The 17,012-nt window shown below is 37.3% G+C and overlaps 1 protein-coding gene across 12 annotated transcripts in view; it reads right to left on the bottom strand.

The window, feature by feature from the left end:
• The window catches only part of PKIB (cAMP-dependent protein kinase inhibitor beta), a 196,969-nt gene that overhangs the window by 69,368 nt on the left and 110,589 nt on the right, over positions 1-17,012 (bottom strand). For all 12 annotated transcript variants that reach the window (XM_041741873.1, XM_041741912.1, XM_041741857.1 and 9 more), the window contains one exon: positions 12,546-12,643. The gene's annotated coding sequence lies outside the window, so the exon portion shown is untranslated. The remainder of the gene's footprint in view (positions 1-12,545; positions 12,644-17,012) is intronic.

Here is a 17,012-nt window from a genome sequence, read left to right as displayed (position 1 = left end):
CTACTGAAAACAGTACTTGGAGAAATAATGATTGAAGCTTTTTCATAATTTCATAATAGCCAAGTTAACAGAAAATAGTGAGCATCAGCATTAAGACTTGATTCAAAATGTAAGGAACAGGACACTTTTAGAGAAAACTGCTAAAAGCTAAGACACAGACAAAAGACTCAATTTCCAATTATCTCTTTTAGTCCTTGGAAGCAAAGGTCTTGGTGTGAAGCACAACATTCCCACTGGAATATAAATTGGCCTGAGTTCCCCTAAATGATGACAGCCAGGGAAAGGCCAGTTAACACTCCGTGTCATCATAAGGAAATTAATTTCAGCAGCTTCTACACGATTTTTTTTTCCTCCATTGCAAGTAAGCTCCGCCAAAACCAACAGCTACTTGCTAATCCTCTCATTTTATCTCTTTTCTCTGATATATGACCTCTCAGAATAAACCCAAGGAGAGGAAAGAATAATAACACCTCTATACCGTATGTTTCAGTTAACCTAGGCCCCATGTGAGCAGTTTCAACTGCATGGAATTCAATCTTATCTGAAGGGTACTGCAAGCTTTAAAACAAAAAACAACAACGGCAAAGGTTCATCATGTCAGAGTTGCCTTCTAATCTAATTCGTTAGAAATAAAGCACAGTTTAGTAATTAATATGCTTGAGTTTTTCAGTTTTCAAAAAGACAGTCACATGAGTCTATTGTAAGGACTCTAAGAAAAGTCAGCATCTGTAAAGACGAGCCTGGCTCCCAGCTTTCCTCCAGGCCACACAACTCCCAGAGTAAGGATGCCACGAGTCCTCTTTACTGTGGGGGCCTCTCCCCTCTCCCCCCCATAATGGAGCCATTGTTGAAGGTCCTGCATCGCACACTATTCCCTCCAAAATGGGCCTGCGCACCGGTCTACCCTGTTTTCCCAGGGTCTGAATTTCAGGCCACAGCCCCAGCCCTAACCCTGGGGCCCTACTATCTGTGATCAGACTCCTCTGTTTATCTGCCTGCATATCACCTGCTTCCAGACTCTGTGTCACCGTGGCACACCCACCTGCTGGGACACCATCTGTTGCACCTTGCTGGACTCTGACCCCCTGCCTGTCAGGACAGCCTCCTGTAGTTGTCATCATCCTTCCTAGGTAACGTGCCCAGTAGCCTGACTGGACTTTCTCCCAACAACTGAAATTCCAATTTCAATAGCCTCTAGCCTCTTTCCCTCTGGTACACATGGCTGTCCTGTCTTTAAAAAAAAAAAAAAAAAAAAAAAAAAACTAACCCATCCATCTACCAACAAGCTCTTGTTCTAATGTTAGACTGCTCTATGCCCTACAAAATATTTCAATTTAATAGGCTTCAAACTTCATTAAAAGCTATTGCAAATTCTTTAGCAAAGAGCTATGTATGTAGGATAAGCTTAAAAAGATAGAAGCCATGTACCAGTCTGTACTCAAGAAACCTGAGAGACAGTGGAATATTTTCAACCGATACTACAGAGGTAAAAAAACTATCATCAAATTCAGTTTTCCAAACAGCTTTCCATCCAATAGCACATTTATAAAGACAGAAATTGAAAAATGAAATAAATGACACTTACCCTTTAGAAGGGAAACAAACAAAATGTCTACACAATGCAAAAAAAAAAAAAGGGTTCTAAGCCCGGTTATAGAGGTGTCACAGTGTATACAACTTTGAGATGAATAGATATTTTTCCTAGACTTTAAAACAGTTTTTTTAGTTATGCATATGTGCTTTAATTTAAAACAAATGACAGGAGCACCTGGCTGGCTCAGTCAGTGGAGTATGTGACTCTGATCTTGGGGTTGTGGGTTCAAGCCACACACTGGGTATAGAGATTACTTAAAATCTTTTTAAAAATTTTTTATTTACTTTTTTTATAAGACTTTATTTTTAATTTCTTTAGAGAGAGAGAGAGCGTGAGTATGCAGGTGGGGGTAGGGAGAGGAAAAGAGAAAACATATTCCAGCAGAATCTCTGGTGAGCGTGGAGCCTGATGTGGGGCTTAATCTCACAACCCTGACTTTAACCCTGACATCACGACCTGAGTCGAAATCAAGAGTCAGACACTCAACCAAGACAACCACGTGCCCCTAAAAACATTTTTTATGATAAAAAAAATCATCAAAGTTGGACTACAGAGCCACTAATACTCTGTACAGAAACAATGTTTTTAATAGTATAAGTTTAATGAGTTAAAGATGTTGAAACTAAGGCAAGAAACAGAAACTTAAAATGATATAGTCTTCAAATTGGAGATACTCTTATAGAAATCAAACCCAATGAAGTCCAATCACATTAAAGTTTTATTAAATTGTCATATAGGCACCAAGACTTTTTATAAATACCAGTTAATTTAATCTTCTTAATAACTCTAGAGGATAGATTTTATTGTCAGTTCCATTTTATAAATGAGAACCCTGAAACAGAGAGGTTCAGTAACTTGCCCCAGAACAAACAGCTGATACACGGCACAAGCAAGCCTGAAATTTGGCAATCAGTGATTTGATCCCCTGCAGGTGCTCTATCTCTGGATGACGTACTAAGACATACGCAGCCAGAAGGTGGCAAAGCAAGGTAAAGAAAAGAGATTTCACTTCCAACGTTCAGTGCTCTTTCCACCAAATCGTTCTTGTTATCCAAATGTCCACCTAATGTCAGGGAAACCTGAAATCACGTTACGGTGGGCTAGTAAATAAACTGCCACAAGCAAAACAGCCAAACAATATATGAAGTACTGTTAAAATTGCAATTGATGTGATTAAGCTATGATATGCATTTAAATACTAAGAACAGACTTTTCAAACTAACATTTAGTAATTTTTAGTGAAGTGGCTCATTTGGGGGGCCCCCTGGCAATCAGTTCCCAAAACTGAGCCATGTTCCACATAACAGACAAATAACGTAGAACCAAAACCAAACTAAACCAAAGAGGAACTTTCATAGGTAGGCAACGTGGATAGGACTGAGGAACATTGTCCTTTCAGCCACCCTGCAGCCGCCATGCCCACATATGTGGAACTGTCTGTCGTACACTGAAGACTTTAATAATGACCAGCAGTTAAAATATTCACGACGTCCTCCTGCAATGTGAAGATACGTCATCTGAGACAAGTAACAATAATAAGTCAGGTGCAGCTTTTGAACAATGATTTCATCTTTTCAAAAGTTATATCTTTGGGGGATCCCTGGGTGGCGCAGCGGTTTGGCGCCTGCCTTTGGCCCAGGGCGCGATCCTGGAGACCCGGGATCGAATCCCACGTCGGGCTCCCGGTGCATGGAGCCTGCTTCTCCCTCTGCCTGTGTCTCTGCCTCTCTCTCTCTCTGTGTGTGTGTGGCTATCATAAATAAATAAAAATTAAAAAAAAAAAAAGTTATATCTTTGACCGTTTAATTGTGTTTTAAAACAATGACAAGCACTTCCCTATCAAGGGATTTTTATTTTTTTATGACTAGAGTTACAATTTCTATGCTATTTACAAGGTAGGATAATAGACTGACTAATAAAAAATGTGTTCCCGTGCATCCATAAATTAGAATTTTACAGGCTGAACTTATTTGTAAAATAATCAAATTAACATGATTTTATTAAGAACCTACTTAGATGAAACTTGATACTTAACACATGATAAATTTTCACTTCCAGAATGTCATGTAATTTATATAGAGAACATTAGCAATTACGTTTTCTTTCCGGCAAGTAGTCAAGAATACTGGTTTTATTTATCTTATAACTGTATAAATTATCTTGGAAAAACAACGACAGATTTGAAACAAGTAAAAATTTAAAAACTACTTGCAAGCCTTTAATCCAAGGAGGTGTATGAGAAGTGAAATAAAAAGGAAACAATGAATTACTTGTCCTAACTCCATGTACCATAAATGAACTAGTTCAATACCACCTCACTGTGAAGAGCACCTGAGGTTGAGCCTGTTTGAAGAGAACTACAGACCTGAGTTGGAACTGAAACCCCCTGGCTAATTAGGAGCGAGTTCTCTGCTTCCAGTACAATCTTGGCACACCCAAACTTTGCAGAAACAGACATGCCATGTTCATTAACTTGCCAGCTGTTAACAAGAAAACTATAGGGTAAAGCAAAGCTGACGTATAACTGGAAAATGAATGACCTCCGATCACCAGTGAAAGCTGATGTACCTGGCCACATTCTGCTAAATGGTGGATTAAAGCCATACTGTAACCAGCCATTCTGAAGACAGGGTCGCAGAATTTTTTCTGATGAGGTGACCCTAAGAAGCCATTATCTTCTCACTGTCTTTCTTAAACATTAGAAAACATGATGAAAAGAACAATGGACTGGAAAACTTTGTCCATCTTACCCCAAGCAGTTGTTTGAATTTGAGATCTGGGCTGGGTATTTCGAGGACTTCCATTAACCAGCTGTGTGATCCAGGAAGTCATTTCACCTCCCACGGCCTTGTTTTTTGTTGTTCATTGTTGTTGGTTTGGTTTGGTTTTCATTTGTGGGCTAATTTCTCCATTGTGATTTGCCTGGGAAAGTCTTAGTTTATTTACATTTTCCTGACTTCCCATCCGGGGTAGGTTTTTCATTTTCAAAAGATCTCAGCGTCGACAAGCACATGAAGACAGACGTAAGTTAGAATGACGTTTTCTCCTAACTCGTCCAGCAATAACATCCTGTCATCCAGGAGCCCAATTTAGGAGTAAGGGAAGCCACCAGATTTGAATGGTAAATGTCTCATCAAGGAAAACACCAATTTCACTAGGGAGAACAAGGCTAGAACTATATATATATATAACACGCGTAGGTCTCAAAAACATAGTTTTGTGAAAACCAGTGTGATATTATTTGTGTAAATTTAAAAACACAAACCAGACTAACTATTGAAATGGCTGCATAAATACGTGAGTAAAAGTGAAAAACGGATTGGAACAACAGACACTGATGCACAGATGCTTCTGAAAGGAGATTTAACTGATTGTAGTTTTTTATTTCCTTAAAAGTAAAGATTCAGCAAATATTTATGAAATGAAATGTGATCATTCTGAGAGACAGGAGTGGATTTTGTTCTTTGATGATTTGATTCTCTGCATTCTTTAAATGCCTTAATATATAAATTGCAGAACATGGGCTACCGAAACAAAAGAAGGTAGAGCTAATCAAAGACAGGCCTAGAAAAGTAAGCGTCTAGAATGGCTTGTTGATTGCAGCTGGTAAAAAGAACTTGCAGTCAACCAGTCTGCTGAGTTGGTGGTACAGGCAATCACTAATCGCTTTATTGGCTCATGTGGGCATAAGCTGACTGTAGTATAATCACCTGAGGTTCTTCTGGATTTCTTTTCTTTTCTTTTTTTTTTTTTAGATACACGTATTTTTTTTAATTGAAGTTCGATTTGGCAACATATAGTATAATACCCAGTGCTCATCTCGTCAGGTGCCCTCCTCTTTTGGATTTCTTAAGTTAATTCAAATTATTCAATGGTTGATGTCAACTACATGACTATAACACAGGAATGTAGTGACAAAGGCCCAGCAACTTTCAAAGTCCTCCAAAGTGCATAAGCAGACTCTCCTTGAACAGTTCACATCACATTGTCCGAGATCCTTTTTGATCTAACAGAGGTTGACAATATATCCCTGAGCATAATTCAAAAAGTGAGAGACTAAGCTAAAAAAAAAAAAAAGATTCTTTTGAGCATCTGAGAACAGATAAATAACAAGCAAACACTAACAAAATGCAACAACTGACCCAATGTGTTTTGTGATGTTGTGTGTGTTTACTATTTCTCACTGTACATTTTAGGAAGATTTTGTTTTTATAAATCCCAGGATAGGGCAAAAGGGACTTCCTACATTAATGGGCCTCATTTTTACTTTCTGGATTGTTAAGGCAGGCCAAATGTTGCCCAAGATAAGACTCTAGGTTCCCATTATAATCGTACCACTTATCAAGTGCCTATTATAGACTAAACATTTTAAATTAGTTCATTTACACTTACTTTATTCAATTCTTACCACGGTCCTATGAGATAAATACTAATACTATCCCCAAAATTCTGATGTAGGAATTAAGGCCAAGAGATGGGAAATTTGGCCAAGATCTAGGAGTTAAGTGCAAAGCTGACAGGCCAGGTTCCAAAATGGCCTTAAGGTCCCTCACTGTATTGTCTTCAGGGGAGTCCTTACTATAAGAACAATCTCGATAACAGGTCCTGGAACTTTTGTCCTCAGAGATAAGTTAACTACTAACCTTCCATCCCTAGCCCCTTACCATCCCATATATTAATTCCTACCAGTACCAAGCTTCTGGAACCATCTCAATTACCAGAGATAGCTTATTATTATTTCAGGTAGCTTTTTCTCTGATTAAATAAAAATGGGTCTTCCTCTGATTTTCCGTCCACTCAATCTAGTTTCCTTCTCAATCATACAGAATAGATGATATTCCTCATATAACTGAAGAAAGTTTAGCATGTCGTCTGCAGGACCCCCCGCCCCCCAAACTACCAAATAAACGTCAGCCTCTCTTTTGGGTCTCCTCACCCTTCTGGCAGTTCCCAGACCCTGGGGAATTGCAAAGTGTCATCTGCTGGGTATGGTTAATGCTCACGACAGTGCCTGGCCAGGGTAAGTGGGGTAAGTGCTCAGGAAATACTCACTGAACCAAGGAGTGAGAAAATGAGTTTTGCAAAGACCATGAACATTAAATGACTATTATTTTGATCACTAACAAGTAAAACGAAACTATCAATGACCACCTCCACTTGATGTATATATTCTCTTTCCTCCCCATTACAAGGGTGTCTGTTGGTTCTGCTCTTTTGTTGGTTGGTTCTTTTATCTGATTCGTTGCCCATTTTCTCCTCTAGAATTGACCACTTAGAGATAGTTTTCTAACAATCTTCAAAGATAACAGTCTGGCTAGCATGAAAATCAACAAGATTTATCTATCTTTAGGATTGTGCTTGTCTGGTTTTGTTTCTCTTATTTAACACAAAGTGGCTAAGCTTCTGTTTTGCTTTTATTATGGGAAGAAAACATTCTATAGGCCTTTTTCTGAGGATGGTCAATAATACATACATACTAAGGCCTTTCTCTGAGGATGGTCAATAATATATACATACTAAGTATATGCCTATGAACAAATCAGATACAGGCTGAAACAAATATTTGTTTAGCAGGGGTACTGGAGCTAGGGTAAGCAGGATTTTTTTTTTTTTTAAGATTAAGACATTTCCAGGCATGTCTCATGAGCCAGTAGGATGAATGGATGATTCTTCCAAGGATATAACTTCATGAGTATCTAAAAGTTTTTTATAGGAAGGACACTGATAACAGCTGTTAGCCAATCCCCAGGACCAAGACCTCCAAGAGAAAAATCCACCTATTAACAGTCCCAGCCCTTGTGTAAGAGAAGGAGAAGCCTCTTTAGAGTTGGTAACTAAAGAGAGTCGAAGAAACAAACCTGATCCAAGGGCAATGGTCAGGTTAGAAAGGAGAGGAAAGGTGACTGAGTGCAGAACATTGAGCTATTTGACCCTAGAGTGAAAAGGCCACCAGAGATGGGGAAGAGGCAGTAGCGGGGAAGACTGTCCATGTGAGCAGAGGAACCACTACAGAATGAGGGGCAGGGGGTGGCCTCTGGAGGAACAGCAGTGGCAGGTAGCAACACATTGACCAGACTCTGAGAAGAAGTGGATGTGAACAAAAAAAGACCAGGAAGTTCATGGGCCTGCTGGTTCCTCTTTCTCATGAGATTATTTGGGGCTCAGAGTTTAGCAATTTTTCTAACAGCCTCCATGAAAGAAAATTACTGTTTTGATAGTATTAGTGCGAATTGTCATAGTCCAAGCTGATATCACCTGGGATATTTAACATGAAGTAAAACTTTATTATTATTATTATTATTATTATTATTATTATTTATTGTCCATTGATGACAATGAATTTTGCTTTCCCACTTGCTCTAGGGCCCCAACATTGAAGAAGCAAAGCTACTCTAGAGGAAGAAAACAATCTTCCTCGGGCCATATTGTACAATAAATAGGAGATACTTCTCTCCAAATTTGATCGTTGTGACATCCTCTGCAATTATCAATTATCAACTATACCGTAATCCAAGACAAGAAACTGTAATGATTTCATTTTTATTAGAAAAAATAGATTTTAACACATTATATAAATTCAAACGTTACTCAGTGATGTTCTAAGTAACTTCTATTGAAAGGAAATGCCTCAGCATGTGTTAAGAATCATAAAACTGGGGCAGCCCCAGGTGGCTCAGCGGTTTAGCACCCCCTTCAGCCCAGGGTGTGATCCTGGAGACCCAGGATCGAGTCCCACATCGGGCTCTCTGCATGGAGCCTGCTTCTCCCTCTGCCTGTGTCTCTGCTTCTCTCTCTCTCTCTCTCTCTCTCTCTCTGTCTCTCATGAATAAATAAAATATTTTTTAAAAAAAGAATTATAAAACTGTCTGGCTGAAATCCTTTACTATTTTGGATGGCATAACTCAAATTTAGTTGACCTTTTTAGGTGGAATAATTTTAATTTTTAGGTCATTATTGGGTCATCTCTAGAATCCAATCTTTATTTTTAGCTAAGACATACTATATATTCACCCTGCAAACATGTCTGTAATATTCTGTGCCTACAGCAATTACAATACCAAATGACTACTATTCCAGGATGGGCTCTGCTTTAGTAAGCCTTCAGAGAGTAGTGTACTTGGAATATTAGCTAGAACCTGCTGATTTATTAATTCCAAAAAAAATCAAGAGAAAATAAATTTCAAATTCCACATTGTTAGGCATGCTGGTTGAGACTTTTTTCTCCTTATATGTACATAAGTTTTGATGTTCATATTCAAGTCTATTGAGCTTCAATTATGGTTTCCACCTTTGATGTCATATTAGACAAGATTATAAAAATGTTCAACCACCTGTTTTCCTCCAGATGTGTGACACTGTTTTTTCTTCTTTAATCTGATAGATTTTTGTATATGGTATGAATAAGATCCAGCTTTACAGTTTTTCCTAACATTAACCAACTACTGGAACTGTGTTCAGGTAATAGTCGGTATTTTCTCCACCAACATGAAATGCTGTCTTTGTAATACATTACCTTTATATGCTTAAATCTGTTTGGGGAATTTTCAAGCTTAGTTCCTCTAAGTTTCTCTTTTATTTAGTAAAAAGTACCATACCGTCTTAGTAGTTGTAACTTTATAATCCTTTTTAGTACTTGGAAATGAAATTCTTTCTTCATTAATCTTTCTCAAAAATGTCCTTTCCCATTCTTCCACATGAATTTTAATAATCGTTTTGCTAACATCTCTCTAAAAATCTTTGTCTTTAAATGGAATGACATGAACTTTGTAAATTAATTGGGCAAATCCAACACCATTACATTTGCCGTTCTCATCCAAGAATACAGCGTAAATTTCCATTACTGCTCATCTTATTTTGGTTTCTCCATAAAATGTTATTATTGTTTTCATTTAAGTCTTACACATTTCTTATACAGTTTAATCAGTTACATATTTCATTGCTATTGTAAATGGGATTTCTTCATCATGTTTTAGCTGTTCTAGAAAAGTCAATGGATTTATTCATATTTATCTTCTGTATGGCCACTTAACAAAGTTCCTTATTCTGATAGTTCTTCAGTTAATTTTCCTGGGATTATTAGTAAAAAATATAATTTTCTAAAAAGACTTTAGTTATTTATTCATGAGAGACACACAGAGAGAGGCAGAAATGAGGCAGAGAGAGAAGCAGGCTCCCTGTGGGGAGCCTGTTGAGGGACTTGATCCCAGGACCCCGGGATCATGACCTGAGCCGAAGACAGAGGCTCAACCACTGAGCCACTCAGGCATCTCAAAAATGTATTTTCAAGTGAAAAAGATGTCACCTCTTTTCTAATAATCATAACCTTTAAGGGGCAGCACACCATATAATTTGAGATTAAAGACACGAGTTAAACTGCTTTAGTTCTAATCGGCTCTACCACTTAGCTGTGTGACCTTGGCCAAGGTACTTAGCTTCTCTAGGCCTCAGCTTCTTGATTCATAAAATGAGAATGATGATAGTTCATATCTTAGGATTGTTGTGAAGGTTAAATGAATTAATATTTATAAAGTATTTAGAACAGTCTCTAGCACATACAATAAGAATGCTAGCCATTTTTAAAATGTATTATACTGGCTAGAATGTATAGAATGATATTAACTGTAAATGAGGATCCTGGGCACCCAGTAAGCCTCAAACATTTGTTTTCTTGAAATTGCTTTTTCACAATTTAATAATATCTCTCTATTTCTAAATTACTATGTTGTATGTATGTGTGTTTTCTTATAGTTGCATTTTATCAAATGCTATTTGTAATTCTATGCGGAAATAAAAAGGAGGAGTTCTATTCTTTAGCCTATGACTAATAAATTATTTTAATAAATTTCTCAATATTGGATCACTTGTACATTCCTAGAATAAATATCATTGGTTGTATTGTTCTATTTTTTTTATTTCTGTATTCCTATATCCAGTTGATTCAATGAATTTCTATGATTCTCTTTTTTGTCCTTTTATTAGTGTTTTGGGGATTTTCTTTGTTTTGTTTTTTAGTGTTACGCTTTTTATTTTTTAATTTTTTTTAAGATTTTATTCATTTATTCATGAGACACACAGAGAGAGAGAGAGAGAGAGAGGCAGAGACACAGGCAGAGGGAGACGCAGGCTCCACGCAGGGAGCTCGACGTGGGACTCGATCCGGGTCTCCAGGATCAGGTCCTGGGCTGAAGGCGGCGCTAAGCCGCTGAGCCACCTGGGCTGCCCTGTTACACTTTTTATTAAATGAATCAGAAAAATGTTCATCTCTTTTGTAGAGTTCATGGGGTATGGAATAATGTGTTCCTGAAAAATGTGTACTTTCAACCACTGATTATAATACCTGATGAAAACAAGATACTTTGCTCATATAAACAGAATATTTTAGCTCCTGCCAAATCTTCCTAGCCAAGCTGGTCAAGAACATAGGCTTAAGCATCAGACAAAATTAGGCTCGAATCCTAACTTCACCACCCACTGGCTAAATGTGTGGACTTGGCAAGGTGCATTTTTATCACAGAGAAAAACCATACTTTTCTTACCTTTCTCACGTGGAATTTTTGTGAGGATTACAGGAGATTATGTTTATAAACCACTATACACTCCACCCACAATAAAGACACAATAAATTATTTTACATTAGTCTCAATTTCCTTAAATATAAAAATAATGTTTACAATTTTATTTGCTATATTTTCTTAGTATGGAGATTTTAGTTATTTATATATATAGAAAGACACATGCTTTTGATAAAATTATTGGTATGAAATTGCATCTTAATAAAAGGTACATTTCAATTAAGACGTTACTCTCTGCAGTCATAAATTTAAAAGTGGACGAGAAAAAAAAAGAAAAAAAAGTGCTCGAGAAAGTAAAAATGTTCTGATAATACATGAAAATGAACACATGGCCACTGTCTACATGAAACTACTGCGGGTTATTAAAAAACGTTGTACTGGTTTCGAGAAAACCAGGCAATGAGCCTAAACCAATTTTAATGTCTTCTACTCTTTCCTGTTCCCTTGGAGCTTTTTGTTCTCATGGGAATCTGAGAGTGGGAGGTGGATGTTAGAACCTTCACACAAGCTGAAGCTTACTCCACATTTTCTGATGGGCCATCTGAACTGCAACAGGAGGGTCAGTCTCTCTCTGCCTGGGAAAACGCAGCACCAAGAGACTGAAGTGGCCTCAAACGTAAGTCCTCCCACCATAACAGAATTTTCGTGAAATATTAAGATTGCAACACGAATGCAGCCTCACTTTAAAGGACCCACAGTAGGTGAATATAAGAATATACAGATATAGATATACATACATATGAGTATATACAGAGATCTATATATATTCATATTCATCTGCACAAATGGGTGTCATTTATATGTACACGTCATTGTCATATATATGTTATTTATAAATATGAAATATGTGATATATATATGGATATATAGATATATACCACCAGCACGAAGAAATCTGTTTCTCAAAAAAGGTGTACTTCAGATTTTTGTCTACCAATCAGTGTCATCAAGAAATATTTGCTTGTATTTACTATGGCTTCTCAGGAGATTAGAATTGACCCAATTGGTAATACAATGGTTTCTCTTCTGTTTTAAAGGCTATATATACATTTACAACAATATTTTGGTAGGCTAAGAACAACTTAAATAAGCAGAGCTAAGAATGTAAATATCAAACCAAACTCAGTCTCGTACTATCACTGGTCTGTGACAAACACAGGATGAAAATGTCTATCTCAAGGTCTCAGTAGGCATTATTTGCTATTAATTTGACACTGACAATAGATTCTATCAAGCTTCGATTAAACCGTATTGACTGGTTTTCTAAAATAAAGACTTACTACTGTATCTTTTCTTTGATGTTCTCTGGCTTTATAGTAACAAAGATATTCTTAGGGACCTCCTCAATAGCAGGATCAAGGGATCAAAAGTATACCTACCTCTATCTTTTCTGCCCCCTTTGTGGCCTCAATAGCTTGACGGTTTCCAGCTTCTCCAAATTTCTCTTGATCGAGTGCCTTTCAGTATACCGTGACCTCTGAAGGAAACAAAGGGGGGAAAGATGTCCTTATTATTCCTTGTCTCTTTTGGAAAAGAACAAATGGTTCCTTGGGCAATAATACTGTCTAATTTAACAAAAAAAAAAAATGCCACACAATTTTAAAACAACATGGTTATTTTTTCATTCCTCATCCTGATTTCTCTTTTATACTCTTCTGATTTATAGCAGGAACAGGATAAATTTCCTTGAGTAAGCAGCTCAATACTCCCCTATAAATGAGGAGTGTGTTTCTTCTTATTTTGTTCACTGTTCAAACTCATCAACTGTATTCTGAGCAATCTTTTTTCTGTTTTGCTTCTAAGACTGTGTAACATGAGCAGTCATATGCACTCTTACTAAATAGTAAAAACAACAATATAGCAAGATATATGTTTTTCTTCCCAGCTTTTTAAATTTCCATTGAAAATAGATTCACTAGCTGAGTGACAACCTTTCTCAAATGTGTGATTTTAAAAGCAATAAATCCCTGCAGCAGTTTGTCTTTGAATTCCAATGCCAAGGAGCAAGGACATCGTTTTCCCCATAGTATTTGGAATTCTGGAAGAGAAAACAAACCAAATAGAATTCAGCCCACATGGAATGCCTTGACATCAAGACGTAACTTGAAAATTTGCTGTGAATAGGCATCCGACCCACTTGCTTGGTTTTCCTGTTCATATCCTTTTACGTATTTATATATCAAAAGCCCTGTTTTACAACTAATAATACAGAAAACAACTGGGTTATTTTCATTTCCTCATATACTCCCGATGGAGGTGGCTACAACTGCTCACTGGGTAAACCAGATCTCTTTTACTCGGGAAGTCTACACATCTGAGCACATGGTACATGCCTACTTGTCCTAGATGAGAGCACCATGTTTCTTGTTACAGAAATTATCTGTTCCTTTTTTTACAAAGTGTGGGGCCAGTAATAGCAATATTCCTATGCTTGTATATGCTAACTTTATAAGGGTTATTCAGAGCAGGAAAGAGTCCAGTGCTATCTACTGTTTTCTCCTCTGCCCTCTCCTGCATAATCCACCAAATTCTGACTATTTCAGGCTCAGAATGATCCTCAGCTCACTCTTCCAATTCCATTCTCACAGCCCCATACCTTCATCTATCCCATCAGTTCCTATAGATGTTAAGACACCTCTCACTAGGCTCCCTGGTTTGACACATGCCCCTTCCCGTCCATATTCCACAGATCATTCATGTTGGGACACTCGCTGAACTTTGTAATTTGTAAAGAATTATACACAGTAGAAATACTGAAAGATTAATCTCAAATAAACTATCTTGTCTCCCAAATGCCGACAGTATTATGCTAGCCATCTTTTAAGGTAGTTTTCAAATAATTTCACTTTTCTTCTCTTTTCTTTGCTTTCCATATTTCCTCATGGCTTACAAATAACCCAGCACAAGAGAGTCCCAGGGGGACTGTAATAAAAAGGCAGAAGAAGTGACCTTAGTTCTAATTACAGCTCATCCATTTATCACCTGTTGACTCTGACGAGTCATCTCCTTTCTTGTTAGGTAAATGGCAGAGCCATGTTTATCAAATGAGGATGGAAATATTTGTCTTGCTTATCTCTCTACGTTGCTCTGGGAATCAAGGGTGATCACACACAATAAAATACCAAATATGCAATGCTGCTGTTACCTTCCCCAAAGAACTAACTGCAAAGATAAAAACTGTGCTTCTTGTGTGTTAACTCTAGATTCAGATTGGGTTCCTAGAAAAGGTAGCTGTGATCACACTTTTAAGTCTTGCAGCTTCCTTTTGGGACTGTGATGTTCTAAAGAGTTTTGTTTTGGCTCCCGAAGGGGGAAAAATACCAAAGGAATCATATTCTAACATATTTGGATTTCCAAGACATGCTGAATCTGAAGAGGAAAGAAAGGAGAAAAGGCTCAAAACAGTAAAAAAATTTAACTGGCTAAAACTACCATAACTAAAATAACCCAACTGCCATTTGTGGCACAAATGTTAAAATGCATTCTCCTTAAAACCCAGATAATCACTCCAGACATTACTGGTCACTTTCCAATATGAAATATACGCCTATTCTTTATCATTGTGTTGTAGGTTTTAACAGGAGAATGTGGAATATGTATAACAGAATGAGTCTGTTTTGCTTCTAAAGAGGAAATACAAAATCCAAACATCACTTCATATACAAACAGCACTGAAGGCTCAGTTCAAGGAAGTTCTTATTTTAGACTAAAAAAGGGGGGGCGATATATTTAAACTCATGCATCTAAACAAACCAAAGAAAGTATAGAAATTAAGTATATAGAGAGAAGGGCCAAGTGATAGGAATAAGGCCCACAGTTCTATTTTCCTAAAATTTGGTGAGATGAATGTTAAGCAGAGTTTACAAAGTTTAAATTTTCCTTTGGATTGCATAGTCATAATCAGATAAAGACAATAACCCTCCATGAAGTATAATTTTTTAAAATTATTGTCACATATTAAGGAGTATCTGTATGTTCATTTATTCATTCAGAAACTCAAAATCAATACTACTGAGGGCCTTCCATGCATGAGACTTTGCACCGGATGTGATAAGATGTTCTGGTTTGAACCCCTTGGTCATATTGGGCAAGCAACAAATACCAAAAGAACTACATATACAGGCCATAAAAAAAAAAAAAAAAAACACCCTGGTCTTCGGCCTTGAATGCACATCCTCCTTTGCTCTCACTAGCAGGCACAGGGCCATCCTTCAAGGATCTCAACTCAAATGCAGCTTCTTTTTTAAAGTTCTTTGGAATATGAATCATAATCCCTGCCACTAAATCACTTTGTGCAAAGCTCTCTAATGCACGGACCATGGTCAGCTTTACATTACACACTGCGTGTGACAGTCTTCCCTGACAGCCTGTGAATATCCTGAATGGCAATGTTTTACTCATCCAACCACAGGACTTAGCACGACATACTGTAAGTACTCACTGAGTGATTACTGAATGGAAAATTCACACATCTTTACTTGCATGGGAACAAGATATATCATAACTTCAAAATAAAGATTTGCAAATGTTTTATGTTCACTCTTGCTCTATGTATTTCTAAAAAGATGAACTTATACCATGAATGTGAAAATATGGAAAACTCATGTACTCATTTATAAAAGTCTTCACAATAAAATCAGCATTATTCTATTCAAATTCCTTACTTACTTACTCTTAAGTTTCCCTCTCACTAACTCAACCTATTCTCTATTTTTTCCTACTATATATGCTTGATTTCTCTAACAGTTTTTAAACCAACCTAATAACTAAATCCTTGGCAACTGCTATACAAAAGCTTGAGTAGCTATCGTACATATGTAAAATTCTAAATACCCTGGTTCATCCCCTCATTCAGGCAGTAATCATTGTTGTCTACCATGGGGTAGACACCACACAAGAGACACAGACCATTTCAGGAGAGGGTTACAGCTAGAGTAGTTGATAAAAAATACAAACAAGTCACCAAAACCAAAATTGTACCTAAATGTCCTATTTCTAATTTATCAGACATTACTAAACATGTTTTGGATGAAGCCTCAGTAGCTGAAGAATGAATTAAGAGAAACAGATGACAATGATTAAGAATCAGAGATCTATTCATGTTTCCCATTCAGTCAATACAAAAGTTAAACAGCCAGTTGTCCTCTTAGATTCAAGTCAAGTATCATAAACATTTTTAAAAGGCAAAAACCAAGTTTTCTAATTAAAAACGAGCTGCCTGCATTGTACAACTGCTTTTATATAGGAATTGGGCAACTTTGCCGAATTCCAAAGTTGACCAACTCTGTTTTAAAAAATGTTGACGGGGCAGCCCAGGTGGCTCAGCAGTTTAGCGCCTGCCTTTGGCCCAGGGCGTGATCCTTGAGACCCGGGATCGAGTCCCACGTCGGGCTCCCTGCATGGAGTCTGCTTCTTCCTCTGCCTGTGTCTCTGCCTCTCTCTGTCTCCCTCTCTCTCTCTCTTTCTGTGCCTCTCATGAATAAATAAATAAAATCTTAAAAAAAAAAAAAAAACATTGACAAACTCTGCCCCAGTAATCCCACTGTGAAATTCCCTTGATCCTTTATGTCCCCAGGAAAACTCTCTTTTTACTTCGTTGCCAGTGTTGCTGCTGCTGGGTGGGAGAGGAGACAAAGGAATTTTAAAATTTAATAAACAAGTATTCTGTGTCATAAGCCTTGCTAGACATGTAGCATTTTATCCCATTTAATCTTCACAACTAACCTACCACATAGCTTTTTTTTCAAAGCTTAGAGATGGCGAGACACCTACCCCTAAGGTGACATAGCGAATAAGTCACAGAGACAGGATTCAAATTCTGTTCTGACTCTAAAGCTTATGATTGA

This window comes from Vulpes lagopus, chromosome 2 (genome assembly GCF_018345385.1).
Source record: "Vulpes lagopus strain Blue_001 chromosome 2, ASM1834538v1, whole genome shotgun sequence".
Classification (NCBI taxonomy): domain Eukaryota; kingdom Metazoa; phylum Chordata; class Mammalia; order Carnivora; family Canidae; genus Vulpes; species Vulpes lagopus.
The sequence above is the reverse complement of the archived record's forward strand: the minus strand, read 5'-3'. Positions and strand labels throughout refer to the sequence as shown.